The 12,571-nt window shown below is 38.2% G+C and overlaps 1 non-coding gene and 1 pseudogene across 1 annotated transcript; one reads left to right on the forward strand and one right to left on the reverse strand.

The window, feature by feature from the left end:
* Positions 1-2,430: 2,430 nt before the first annotated feature.
* LOC141680082 (small nucleolar RNA R71) lies at positions 2,431-2,537 on the forward strand. The gene has a single exon (XR_012558260.1). It is a non-coding gene; the product is annotated as a small nucleolar RNA R71 (small nucleolar RNA).
* A 3,254-nt stretch (positions 2,538-5,791) lies between these two features.
* Positions 5,792-12,571, reverse strand: part of LOC141712855 (protein argonaute 4-like) — a 22,080-nt pseudogene continuing 15,300 nt past the window's right edge.

The following is a 12,571-nucleotide window of genomic DNA, read 5'->3' on the forward strand; positions in this document are numbered from 1 at the left end:
GATCCTCTGGTGCAATACAAATCTGATTATACCTGGAATAACCATCCAGAAGACAAAAATACTCATGACCCGCCAATCTGTCAAGCATTTGATCAATAAATGGAAGGGGGAAGTGATCCTTCCTTGTGGCTTTGTTCAATTTTCTATAATCCATGCATACTCTCCATCCTGTAATTGTTCGAGTAGGGATGAGCTCATTCTTTTCATTTGCGACCACAGTGATACCTCCCTTCTTAGGTACACATTGTACGGGGCTCACCCACGAGCTGTCAGAAATAGGATAAATGATGTCTGCATCTAGTCATTTCAGAATTTCTTTCTTCACCACCTCCTTCATGATGGGATTCATTCTTCGCTGCTGTTCCACAATTGGCTTACTACCTTCCTCTAGCAGAATTTTATGCATACAATATGAAGGACTTATCCCCTTGATGTCTGCTATGGTCCATCCTATAGCCGATTTGAATTCTCTCAAAATCCTTAAGAGCTTGTCTTCCTCACTACCTGAAAGGTCAGATGAAATAATAACAGGTAACGTAGATGAATCACCTAAAAAAGCATACCTCAAGTGTTCAGGTAATGGTTTGAGCTCCAAGGTAGGTGCTTCCTCTATTGATGGTTTGAGCTTCCCTTCAGCATTCTTAAGGTCAGAAGTACCAAGGGATTCAAATGGTATGTCCAGCTTTCGCTTCCATGGAGAAGCGTTCAGATATTGTAATTGCTCGTTGCTATCTTCATCATCGCTATCAAAATCCCCCACTAAGGCCTTTTCCAATGCATCAGACATTAGCATGTGATCGAGTTCCGAAGTAACTGCAGAATCAATCACATCCACTTTTAAGCACTCCTCATCTTCTGTAGGGAATTTCATTGCCTTGAATACGTTGAAGGTCACATCCTGATCTTGGACCCGCATAGTAAGTTCCCCTTTTTGCACATCTATCAAGGTACGGCCAGTAGCCAAGAAAGGCCTCCCCAAGATTATGGGAATCTTCTTATCTTCCTCAAAATCCAGAATAACAAAATCTGCTGGAAAGAAGAGCTTATCCACTTTGACGAGCACATCCTCAACTATGCCCCTTGGGTAAGTAATGGAACGGTCAGCCAATTGTAGTGACATGTACGTGGGTTTTGGATCAGGCAGATCCAGTTTTTTAAAGATCGACAACGGCATCAGATTAATGCTTGCTCCCAAATCACAAAGGCACTTGTCAAACGTCAGATTGCCAATTGTGCAAGGAATGGTGAAGCTCCCTGGATCTTTCAGTTTTGGTGGTAACTTTTGTTGCAGAACAGCGCTGCATTCTTCCGTGAGAGCAACGGTTTCAAGGTCATCCAGTTTCACCTTCCTTGAAAGAATAGTCTTCATAAACTTCGCATAACTAGGCATTTGTTCCAGAGCCTCAGCGAAAGGTATATTGATGTGAAGTTTCTTGAACACCTCCAGAAACTTCCCGAACTGTCTATCCAGCTTTTGTTGCTGCAATCTCTTAGGAAAAGGTGGTGGAGGATAGAGCTGTTTCTCCCCTGTATTAGCCTCAGGCAGAGTGTGTTCAACAGTAGTCTTCCTTGGTTCCGCCGCTTTCTCCTTTTGCTTAGATTCTTCATCTCTAACTTCAGCTTCGACTTCCTTTGCCTTTTCAGCATCAGCCACTTTTCCAGACCTTAAGGTAATAGCCTTGACTTGCTCTTTAGCTTCCTTCCTGCCTGGTACTTCCGTGTCACTGGGAAGAGTGCCAGGTTGACGATTGAGCACTGCATTGGCTAATTGACCGATTTGATTTTCCAAGGTCTTGATAGAAACCGCCTGACTCTTGCACAACAGCTTAAGTTCCTCAAAATCAGCACTAGTGGGTGCAGCTGTACTTCCCTGTTGAGGATATGATTGCCTTGTAGCATACTGCTGTGGTTGCTGGAATCCAGGTGGGTTAAACTGTTTACTCATTCCTTGCTGATATGGTGGCTGAATAGCATTCTGATTATTCCCCCAGCTGAAATTTGGATGATTTCTGTTATTAGGATGATAGGTCGCTGGCACAGGCTGCTGTTGTCGCTGATAATTATTCACATACTGAACAGATTCAGTTGACAAGAGAACACTGATCCGTAGCATGAGAACCTGCACAAAGCTCACAAACCATAGCTATTTGATTAACTCCATACGTAGCCAGAGAATCAACCTTCATTGATAGCGCTTGGAGCTGGGCTGCAATAGCGGTGGCTGCATCAACTTCCAGAATACCTGCTACCTTGCCTGACGTCATCCTCTGAGTTGGGTTTTGATGCTCATTTGCAGCCATCGTCTCTATAAGATTATACGCCTCAGTATAGCTTTTAGCCCATAAGGCTCCTCCAGCTGCTGCATCGAGCATGGGCCGAGATTGGGCCCCCAAACCATTATAGAAACCAGTGATCACCATCCAATCCGGCATTCCATGATGTGGACATTTTCTCAACATTTCCTTGTAGCGTTCTCAAGCCTCGCACATAGATTCTGTAGGTTGCTGCGCAAACTGAGTAAGAGCACTCCTCATAGCAGCAGTCTTTGCCATTGGATAAAACTTCACCAGAAACTTTTGCGCAAGATCTTGCCACGTAGTGATGGACCCAGCTGGTTCAGAATGTAACCAGTCTTTAGCCTTATCCCTCAGTGAGAATGGGAAAAGCCTCAACTTGATAGCCTCATCAGTCACGCCATTATACTTAAAAGTGCTGCAGATCTCGACAAAATTCCTTATGTGCATGTTGGGGTCTTCAGTTGCCGCTCCTCCAAAAGAAACAGAATTCTGCACCATCTGAATAGTGCCCGGCTTGATTTCAAAGGTGTTAGCTTGAATAGCCGGATGAAGGATGCTTGACTGAATGTCATCAATTTTAGGCCGAGAAAAATCCATAAGAGCTGGATCAGCTTGAACAATACGATCTCCCATGTTTACTGGTTCTTTCTGCTCAGTTCCTGAATCCGAATCCTCAAAATCTAACTTCTCCGGAATATCAAGAACTTCGTCTGTCTCCTCAGCTGTATCTAAAGTCCTCTTGCGAGCACGAGAACGAGTTTGCATAAACGCTTGCTAAAGTACCTGAAACACAACCGAAAAGAGTAAGTAACTACTACGTCCTAATCACTGAGTCCTAATGACCAATGATGGTAAGTACATAAACTAAACAAATACGCCGAGTCCCCGGCAGCGGCGCCAAAAACTTGTTAGGGCGAAAACACGCGCTAATATTCACGCAAGTATACGCGTTCGCAAGTAATATAGAATACTTTCTAGTTCGTTCCCTCAGAGACTCAGACTAAATTATTGTCTAATTAAACTCACTCACCAATGTATGATTACTTCTCAATGTTAAGATAATAACACTTAAAATTGTTGATTAAATATTAACTATAATTAACTACTTAATTAACCACTTAACTAACACTTCAATTTATCAATAATAAAACACTCATGAGATCACAACTTCATTATTACTTCCTTCTATAGCCATTGTTATTACCTTTAGCATGTGACAGTGATGATATTAATCGAATAACACGAAACTGATAAAAGCCAACTTTCATTGTACTAATACCATTCTACCAAGCATCCACAATTAAGATAGAAGTTGAATAGTCATCAATTATATTGAGTTCCTATATGTCTACAGAAATTGACAACACAACAATTTAAGCTCAAGTTATTCCTTTTGATTACATAGGGCAAATAAAACTGTTAGAGTTACCCACTAATCATGCTCAACGTACATGAACCTATGCTAGCATGGCAAGTTCTAAATCTCAAGATCCACCGTCGCTTCACAAGAGATTAACACCCTATCTTATATGTTCGCGACGCACATAAGACGAATACGCACAACCAATACTAGATATCATGCAATCATCACACACTAAAGTATTAAACAATTAACTAAAGAATTCCATAATAAATCCGTTGCAACCCCATAATCACGATTAGCCCATAATAGAACTTATCGCCATCATGGGTTCATATGAAATCATGACAAACAAACACAAAAAAATAATAACTAAACTAATTATATTAAAACAAAGTACGTCACAAGAGTAAATAAGTCAAAGCAAGAAAACTAGCATCCAACATTACAACGAAACAAGAATCACAAGAAAATATGCTTCCTCTTCGTTGCGGTGTGCTAAATCGGTCTTCTTCCTTATCTCCTTCGCTTCTTGCGTAAAACACAATCTAAAACATAATCCCCTTAATACTCTCTGTGAAAACGTCTCAAATCTACCTATATAATAGTCCCATAAAACTTAGATTACATAGAAGTTGGAAGCCAAACAGAAGTAGAAGTCTAAAATAATTTATCTTTTTCCCCGACCCTGCGCGGCCGCTCAGCATAGCTGCGCGGGCGCGCAGGTTGCTGCGCGGCCGCTCAGCATTGCTGCGCGGGCGCGCAGGCCTCTACTGGAAAAAATCCAGGTTTGCTCTGTTTCTTCGCCGTAATCTGCCCATTCCTTTCCTCTCGCAATGGTGAACACATGCCAAGGCTTATTCTTGATGATTCCTCCCCCGAAATGCAACTAATACCCTGAAATGCATAAACACTAGAAAAATGCATCAAATACACAAAATACTTGATTTCAAGACACCAATTTAAGCCATTTTAAGACGTTCTAAGTGGTATAAAATGCCACTTATCACCAAGCCGGGATCATATAGGACCTATGACTCAAGGTAGAAAGATCACTATAAAGGCGATAAAAGAAAGAGAGGTCACATTCAACCTACCCCCGGTAAAAGAAGTGTAGAAGGAAGAGTCGATCTATGAGCCAGGCCCGATCTGTGACCGAGATCAGATTCGTACAAGAGCACCAAAAGAAGCTTTGTCCCGAGGGCAAGGAACGAGAAAAGATATGATACCCGGATGAATTCCCGAAGAAGCGTGAAAATGATGATTGATGCTCAGACACTACTAGAAAAAACACCTTAGACATCGATTAAAAACCGATGTCTATGTAAAAAATATATGATATATTCGCGACTGATGTTAAAGATATTTTATCATAGACATCGGTTAAAAACCGATGTCTAAGTAATCTTACACAACGTTTCTGGAAAATTTCTGATGTCTAATTCACATTCTTGTTATCTAATTGAGTAATATCAAGTTCAGAAATACAATATTAGAATGATTAGATATATTTAAAACTATAGAACACAAGCAATATTTATGAATTAACATCGATTAAAAATAAAAATGGATGTCTTAAACCTATTAGACATCAATTTTTTATTAAAGAACCGATGTTAATTTGAACAATAGACATCGATTATTTTCTAAATAACCGATGTCAATTTGAACAATAGACATTGATTATTTTCTAAATTACCAATGTTGATATAATAAATAGACATCGGGTGTTTATTTTTGAATCGATGTTATTTCCTTGTTTACATGTGCTAATATCCCTGTATTAACATCGAATATTAGATAATGCATTAACCACAATACTGAAAAAATTTAATTCTTAAAACTCAGTTAATACATATATATTATTACTCAATTGAATTCAAGATCAATAAATTCTCAATGTGTACAACTAATCTCAAATATGTCTATAATTTTAAACAAACTATTCTATAATTCAAGATCATCTTCTATATGTGTTCAATATCTTCTATAGAAGATCGTCCAGAGACCCAGCTACCCTGCAACAGACCTGTGTTCAACAGCAAACCCTCAACCTTTACTCACTGGCTAGCGCTCATCATAATGCTGAAAGTTAAAGGATAGATTTCACCTATAACAGGAGATAAAAAAAATTTCATACATAATCTTCGCTTGGTCCACTCACCGCTGCACACATTTGTTTAAGACCTCCATTCCATGAAACCATCAAATAACCATTGTTCTTATACACCCCTGTATTAGTGGCATCACATGGAATCAGAATGAAATCATCCAATTCGAACTACAAAGTATATTTCATCTAAATTAAAATTAAAAGAAAACAAATAAACCAAATCATATAAAGTAGTGGCAAAAGTTCAAGGTAAGACCAGAAAATCCTTGAGACATTCAAATTAGGTAGCAACAAACGATATTAGGAAAGATTCTACATATCACAAGCAACTAAAAAAAATATACTATATATCTAAATTTCCAAGAAATAACTAAAATTCTAAAATGATACATGAAGCAGATAAAGAATCGTTATATTTCTACCGAATGATCAAGCCATCTGCCTTATCCTCTTCAAATATCAAATTTTGTTTGCATTGGAATTACGGAAAACCTCACAAAACCACCATCTTAGTTCTGAAACTATAGCAAGTGTTGCATATACATGCAAAGAGTAAAATGTCATGGATTACCATTTGAGAAAGTCTTTTCATGGATCAGATAAATCCTGATATATGAAGAACAATAACATGAAACCAAAATTTAGAGGCTTGGCACACCTCATTTCCTTGTCCATCAGACCATTGTATATAAGGCAATGAAAGAAGTCTGGTCTCCATTTCTGAAAGTTCCAACCCAATTTCTCGAGTAATATGCATGGCTGTCATACCTTTTCTTATGATGAACTTTGAGAATGAAGTGAACTTTAGATTACCTTAGCCCAGTCAAGAGAGAATGGATCCCTGGCATTTTGATTGGCTATAGGATATCAACAACAGGTCCAAGCTGGATAATCACAGTGGTAGATACATCTGGTAGTCACAAAATAAAGCTAATTAATAATAAATATATCCGTTGTTTCATCTATGTCAGTATTATTGCAAATATATAACTTGAAAACTATTACTCATATACAAACGTAATTAAACATACCCATATTCAGTGATAAACCACCCTACGTGGTACGAAAACTTGAATGTAATCCACGGCAACCAAGAACACCACCACCCACATTAGAAAAGTTATTCCCATCATTATGAAAGAATGATTATCGAACAACAAGGCAACCCCTGAAACTCTCCTTATTAATTATATCAATTATGAATGACAAGTCCTAAAAGAGATTAGAGACAATAACTTATCATTTAGCTGTATGTTGTATGAGGATAATATCGAGAACCCTTAAGGCCTCCTGAGAGTTCTCGGAGTCCTGACCACGTAAAGCTTGTGCAATGGCCTGCACATGAATCTTTCTAGCATAGGAAATTTCCACCTTGTAAGTCTTGGACTGGTAAGGCCGTTTCAAACTCTTCCGATCATTCTCATCAGGACTTTTATCAGCAAGTGAACTGCTATTTCCAGTGCTCCTGAAAAACATAATTACAATAACTAGGTGAGGACAGATGCACTGAATTTCTACAAATGTGGTAGCGTGTTTAAAAGAGCATTCCTATTATATGAGATATTCTCAAGTACAATATTAAAGTCTAGCTTGTTTCCTGGAAGAGCTGCAACAGTAAACAAACTATTTTCACCATCATAAGCAAAGTCTCTCCCTTCCAACTCCATCTTATAAGTTTGATGAATACGGTCAAGCACGTCTTCCAATACATTTACCATCAACTGGATGACCATCTTCATAAAAAAGAGCAACCTATAGAAGTACACATACTTAGATACTGGCAATGCACACCATTCACACTTAATGCACAACAGCAAAGGTATAAACATACAACAAATAAAAGTGAAACAAGGAAAAAACAAAGCAGGTAGTTGTTGTGCACAAATTTTATGGATGAAAAATCAGCTATTCGACTATGGTTTACATGTGGACAAGATTCCAATTTTCCGTGACAACACAAGTGCCATTTCCATTACTGAAAATCATGTGCAACATTCAAGGACAAAGCATATTGACATAAAGTACCATTTTATTCGAGAACATGTCATGAATGGTACTGTGGAACTTCACTTTATTGCATGCGACCAGCAACTTGCAAACATTTTACTGTTAGGTCACACACACACTGTAGAGGGGGTGAATACAGTGTATAGTACACTCAAATTGAACTTTAAGATCTTAAGTAACAGAAAACAAACTTTATTGAAACAATAAACTCTGTTACAATATGGAACTGTTACCTCTCAGTGATGAACAAATATCACGAGAGCTGCTAGGGTTATAAAGAATAATAACTTCGATAATGATAACACTTATAGTGTAAACCCTATGCCTGTGTTTATATACTACACAGTTACAAGATAATCGCTAATTGATATGGAATATAATTCTGCTTCCTAAAATATATCAATCAGATATCTTTTCTTCCAAGTATTCCATTCTTCACGGAATTCCTTCTTCATGCATATCTCTTCTTATGTTTATCTCGATCTTCTTTCCTTTAATCAGCTACTGTCCTTATCTGATTGTCCTTCAGCACTTAAGTTCTGATATCTATCTTCTGATGATTATCTCCTGATAATATAAGTACTGATATCCTTAAGTCCTGACTTCCAGTATAAGTACTGATCAACAGTTAAGTACTGATTTATCTTGTTCACGTAAGATCTGAAAGCTAAACATAAAACATATTAGCCATGACATTATCAAATATATCTAACAATCTCCCCCAACTTGTAAATTAACAAAATATACAAGTTTAACAGATATTTGATGATGTCAAAAACATTAAGTACAAATGCATGAGAAATAGACTAGATAACTACAACTTACAGTCCTTAAAGTTTTTACCAATTTCAACTTCTGATAACAACTTCAATCTGTATAAATATCATAATTTAAGCAGTTGTAGATCTTCGACTTGGCTTCTTCATTTTCTGATCTCTCTGATGTCAGGAGTTGTTCTGAGATAGTTCTTCAACAAACATTTCTCAGCATATCTTAGTTCATCAATCATTCTCCTTTTAACACCTTTAAGCTCTGCAGTATCTTCACCAGTTTGAAAGATTGCAGCTCTGAGATCATTAATCTTTGCTTTTCTTAACTCCTGATCTAGTCTTATGACATAAGCTTTATCAGATTCAAGATTGAATTCAAGTCCCTTAATACCAAGATACGTTCTGATCAGTGCAGTATTAGGCTTCATATCAACAATATCACCATTGTGATCTCTGTACTTTGGAACATATATGCTGTCAGACTTAACAGAATAAAGCCTTTTCTGTCTCTGAATCTGTTCTTTTAAGTAGTTTGCAGCAGTCTCTGTTATTCTGTCATCCACTTGAAGTAAGAAAAGTACATGCTCCAATTCTTTAAAATACTTCAAAGGAATGGCATTTTGTCTTATATGATAAACCCTACTATCTGTCATGAAATACAACATGATGTATTCTTTCAAGTAGGTATGGTAAACCATCTGTACAGATTCCAGTTGATTCAATCTCTCAGGAGTTGCTCCAATACCTGGTTCACTCAAGGAAGTTGGATCATTGGTAGTGTTGTGTACTCTTCTTTCATCAGCACTTCCCAATCCAGTTTTATCTCTAGCTTCCTTTCCAGTAACTACTCTTGCTTCAAAACCACTTGCAGTAGTCTTCAAAGATTGAGTCTGTTTTGCTTTAGTGAATCCTGGTAGGAGTGTTTTAGTTCTATTTTCTGATATCAAGTTAACTTGAGCACTGTCAGAGGTTACTTGCTTCTTCTGAATATCAGAACTTACAATTTCTTGACTCTGAACAACTTGAGCCATGTCAGAGATTGTTTTAAGAACTTTTCTTGTAGTCAGAGCAAGATCATCTTTTCCATCAGTAATTTCTTCTTCCTCAGGAGGTACATAAGGCTTGATAGGTTCACCAACCTTTTCTTTACCCTTGGATCTTGGATCTATCCGTGGTTCTGATCTAGCCAAAGTTGCTTCAGTATGTATCCTTTCTTTTCTTTGATCACAATGCCTTTAGGTTTTGGAAGTAACTTTTTACCAGAAGCTTCAGATTTAGATGTGACTTTCTCTGATTTAAGTCTGGCTTCTTCTTCCTTTAAACTTTCCAAGTCCATCCCTGGATTTTCTTGAAGAAATAACTGTCTTGACATTTCCTCATCAAGATCTAGAAGTTCATCAGAACTTATCCTTTTACCAGCAGCAGAACTTATTCTTTTCCCAGTATCAGAACTTGTTCTGTGACTAGCTTGTCTTGATGTAAACCTTCTACCTTGACTATGACCACTACCCATTCCAGAGGTTCCTTGGTCATCTTTTCCATCATCCTTTCCTTGCAGAGTCTTGTTGGTTTTGCATTTGGACTTAATTACCTTCTCCCCCTTTTTGGCATCAGCAGGTAATAAAAGAGAGATAAGTAGTTCCACTGAGGTCTGGATTTCAGTAAGTTGCGATTGCTGAGAAGCTTGATTTGTCAGAATTTGATCAATCTGAGCTTGTTGCTTCTCTTGAGTTTTCAAAATATAAGCAACCCTGTCAATGGTAGGTTGGAAGAACTTTTTCTTATCAATTTTCCAAACTTGTTCCTGTTTGATAAAGTTCTCATGAATCTTGTGTAGCTCTGCATGAGTATTGGAATGAAGACCTTGTAGATGTTTAGTACTCAATGCAGTGACTCTAGGCTGGGTTTTAAAATCATCAGAATTTAACATTTCATCAGCTTTAGTCAAGTGCTCAGCAAGATGTAAAGCATTTGGAACACATGAAACTGAGTTCCATTCCTTAGTCCACTCCTGACCTGCAGGAGTTTCACTCCAAGGTACTGGTGCATCCCTGATAACAAACTCCTTTACCAGTTCAGACTTAGGAAGAGTCGGTGGAGGAGTATGTCCTGAAGGACCTGCTTCATCAGCATCTACAGTTGTAGCAGCTTCACCAGTATCTCCAACATTTGCAGCATCAGAACTTAAAGAATCAGTATCTTCTGATAAGACAACAGTGTGAGTAGCAATGGAGGCTTCAGCATCCTCTAATTGTTGATCTGATACTAAGTTCTGATCAACAGCCATATCCTGATGCTCACCTAAAATCTGATCATCAGCATCTTGATGCAGAGAAGGTGTTGTTGATAACTCTGGAGTTTGAACAGCATCAATAACAGGTGTTGTAGAAGTATTATTTGCTGTTGGAGCTTCTAAGAAAAGTATTTCAGGCACAACCAGGTTCTGAATATCAATTTCAGCACTTGTGCCTGGATCAACAAGAGACACAGATGGTGAGTTAGCCTTGTCAGATACAGCTTCCTGAGATGGAGTTGATGGAGAAGAAGTGACTGGAGCAAATTCCTTGTCTTGTGAGAACAGAGATTCCTGATCCCCTTCCTTAGCTGCTTCCTCCTCATTATCTGAAACTGGCCTTTGTGCCCTCTGTTTCTTGTACTTCCTTATTGATTTGGATTCCTTGGGAGTTTCAGGAACTATCATGCGTCTAAGCCTCTTGAGAAGCCTAGAACCCCCAATTGCAGAATCCTTCTGAGAAGTTGCGTTCTCAGCTTCAACCACAACAAGTTCTGAAGAAGGAATCTGTTCCTCAGAATCTGATTCATCTCTCAAAGTAAATCTCCTCCTCTTTTGAGGTGTTTGAGGAACAGTCTTTGTTCTCTTTGGCTTAGAGGATGTAGGCTTCACAGTAGGTGCTGAAGAAGAAGGTTGAGCAGTCTGTGAAGTGGAGAGATAGGATTTGAGATAAGTTCTGAGGGTAGGTTGAGTAGAATGAGAGGTAGGTACTGAGGTTGATGGATTTTGGTTATGGTGAGTTGGTTGAACATTTGAGTAAACAGATTTGTAAGTATTAGGATCAGCATTTACCAGAATCTGTTTCACAGACTGAGGAATCTGTAATTGTCTTACCATTAATTTCCTTGTGTCAGCATTTATCAAGTCGTTAAAGTACCTTTTTGCAACCTTAAAAGGTGGGGTTTGAGTGCTGACTAACTGGGGTTCAGCAGTACAATACGTATAAATAAGTTGACAGAATCTAGCAAAATAAACAACATCTCGATCCTCTGTCATCCTATCCCCAATAAACCAATTATTCCAGTTGCAAAATCAAAATGAGTTTGATGGATAATAGCATACCCTGTGTGCTGACTCAGAATTGGGATAGCATCAAAATTTGAACATTTGTTCCCAAAAGCTTTGGTGATGCAATCAAAGAAGAAACTCCATTCTCTTCTGATATTAGCCCGTTTCAACTGTCCAAGTTTCGTCAGACTCTTTTCATATCCCAATTCAGCCATTAACTCCCGAAAGGCTGAGTTCTCGGGAACTGAGAAGTACAATCCTCGGAAGATGTAAAGCCCTGCGTACTGTACCAGGAGTGACTACAAAAGATGAATCACCACTTGGAAGATAATACTGGGAGTTCCACGGTTACCACCATCATCAAAAACGCCAGTCCTCCAGAACCTCAGAACTTGTTGACTTGAAAATATTCAGGCTGAGTTAAGGCGTACCCAACCTCACTATGTGCAAGAGATCTTGCACAAAGTGCAATTCAGATGGAGCTTCAGCATGATCAAGAATTGCAGCATAGTTGTTTGGAACAACTTTGCTCCATCAATGATTAAATCCTTTGGTGCCATGAAAAAATTGAGAATTAAGATGCCTGATAGTTGTTGATATATGTATGTAGGAAAATAACGGAAAAAGTAAAGTGAAGGAGAGTAAAGTAAGAAGAGAGATAAAAGATGAAGAAATTAAAAGATTACAGAAATCTTCTCTCTGTTGTACTTATACAAAAAAATA

The sequence above is a fragment of the Apium graveolens genome, chromosome 1 (assembly GCF_009905375.1).
Source record: "Apium graveolens cultivar Ventura chromosome 1, ASM990537v1, whole genome shotgun sequence".
In the NCBI taxonomy this organism is placed as follows: Eukaryota; Viridiplantae; Streptophyta; class Magnoliopsida; order Apiales; family Apiaceae; genus Apium; species Apium graveolens.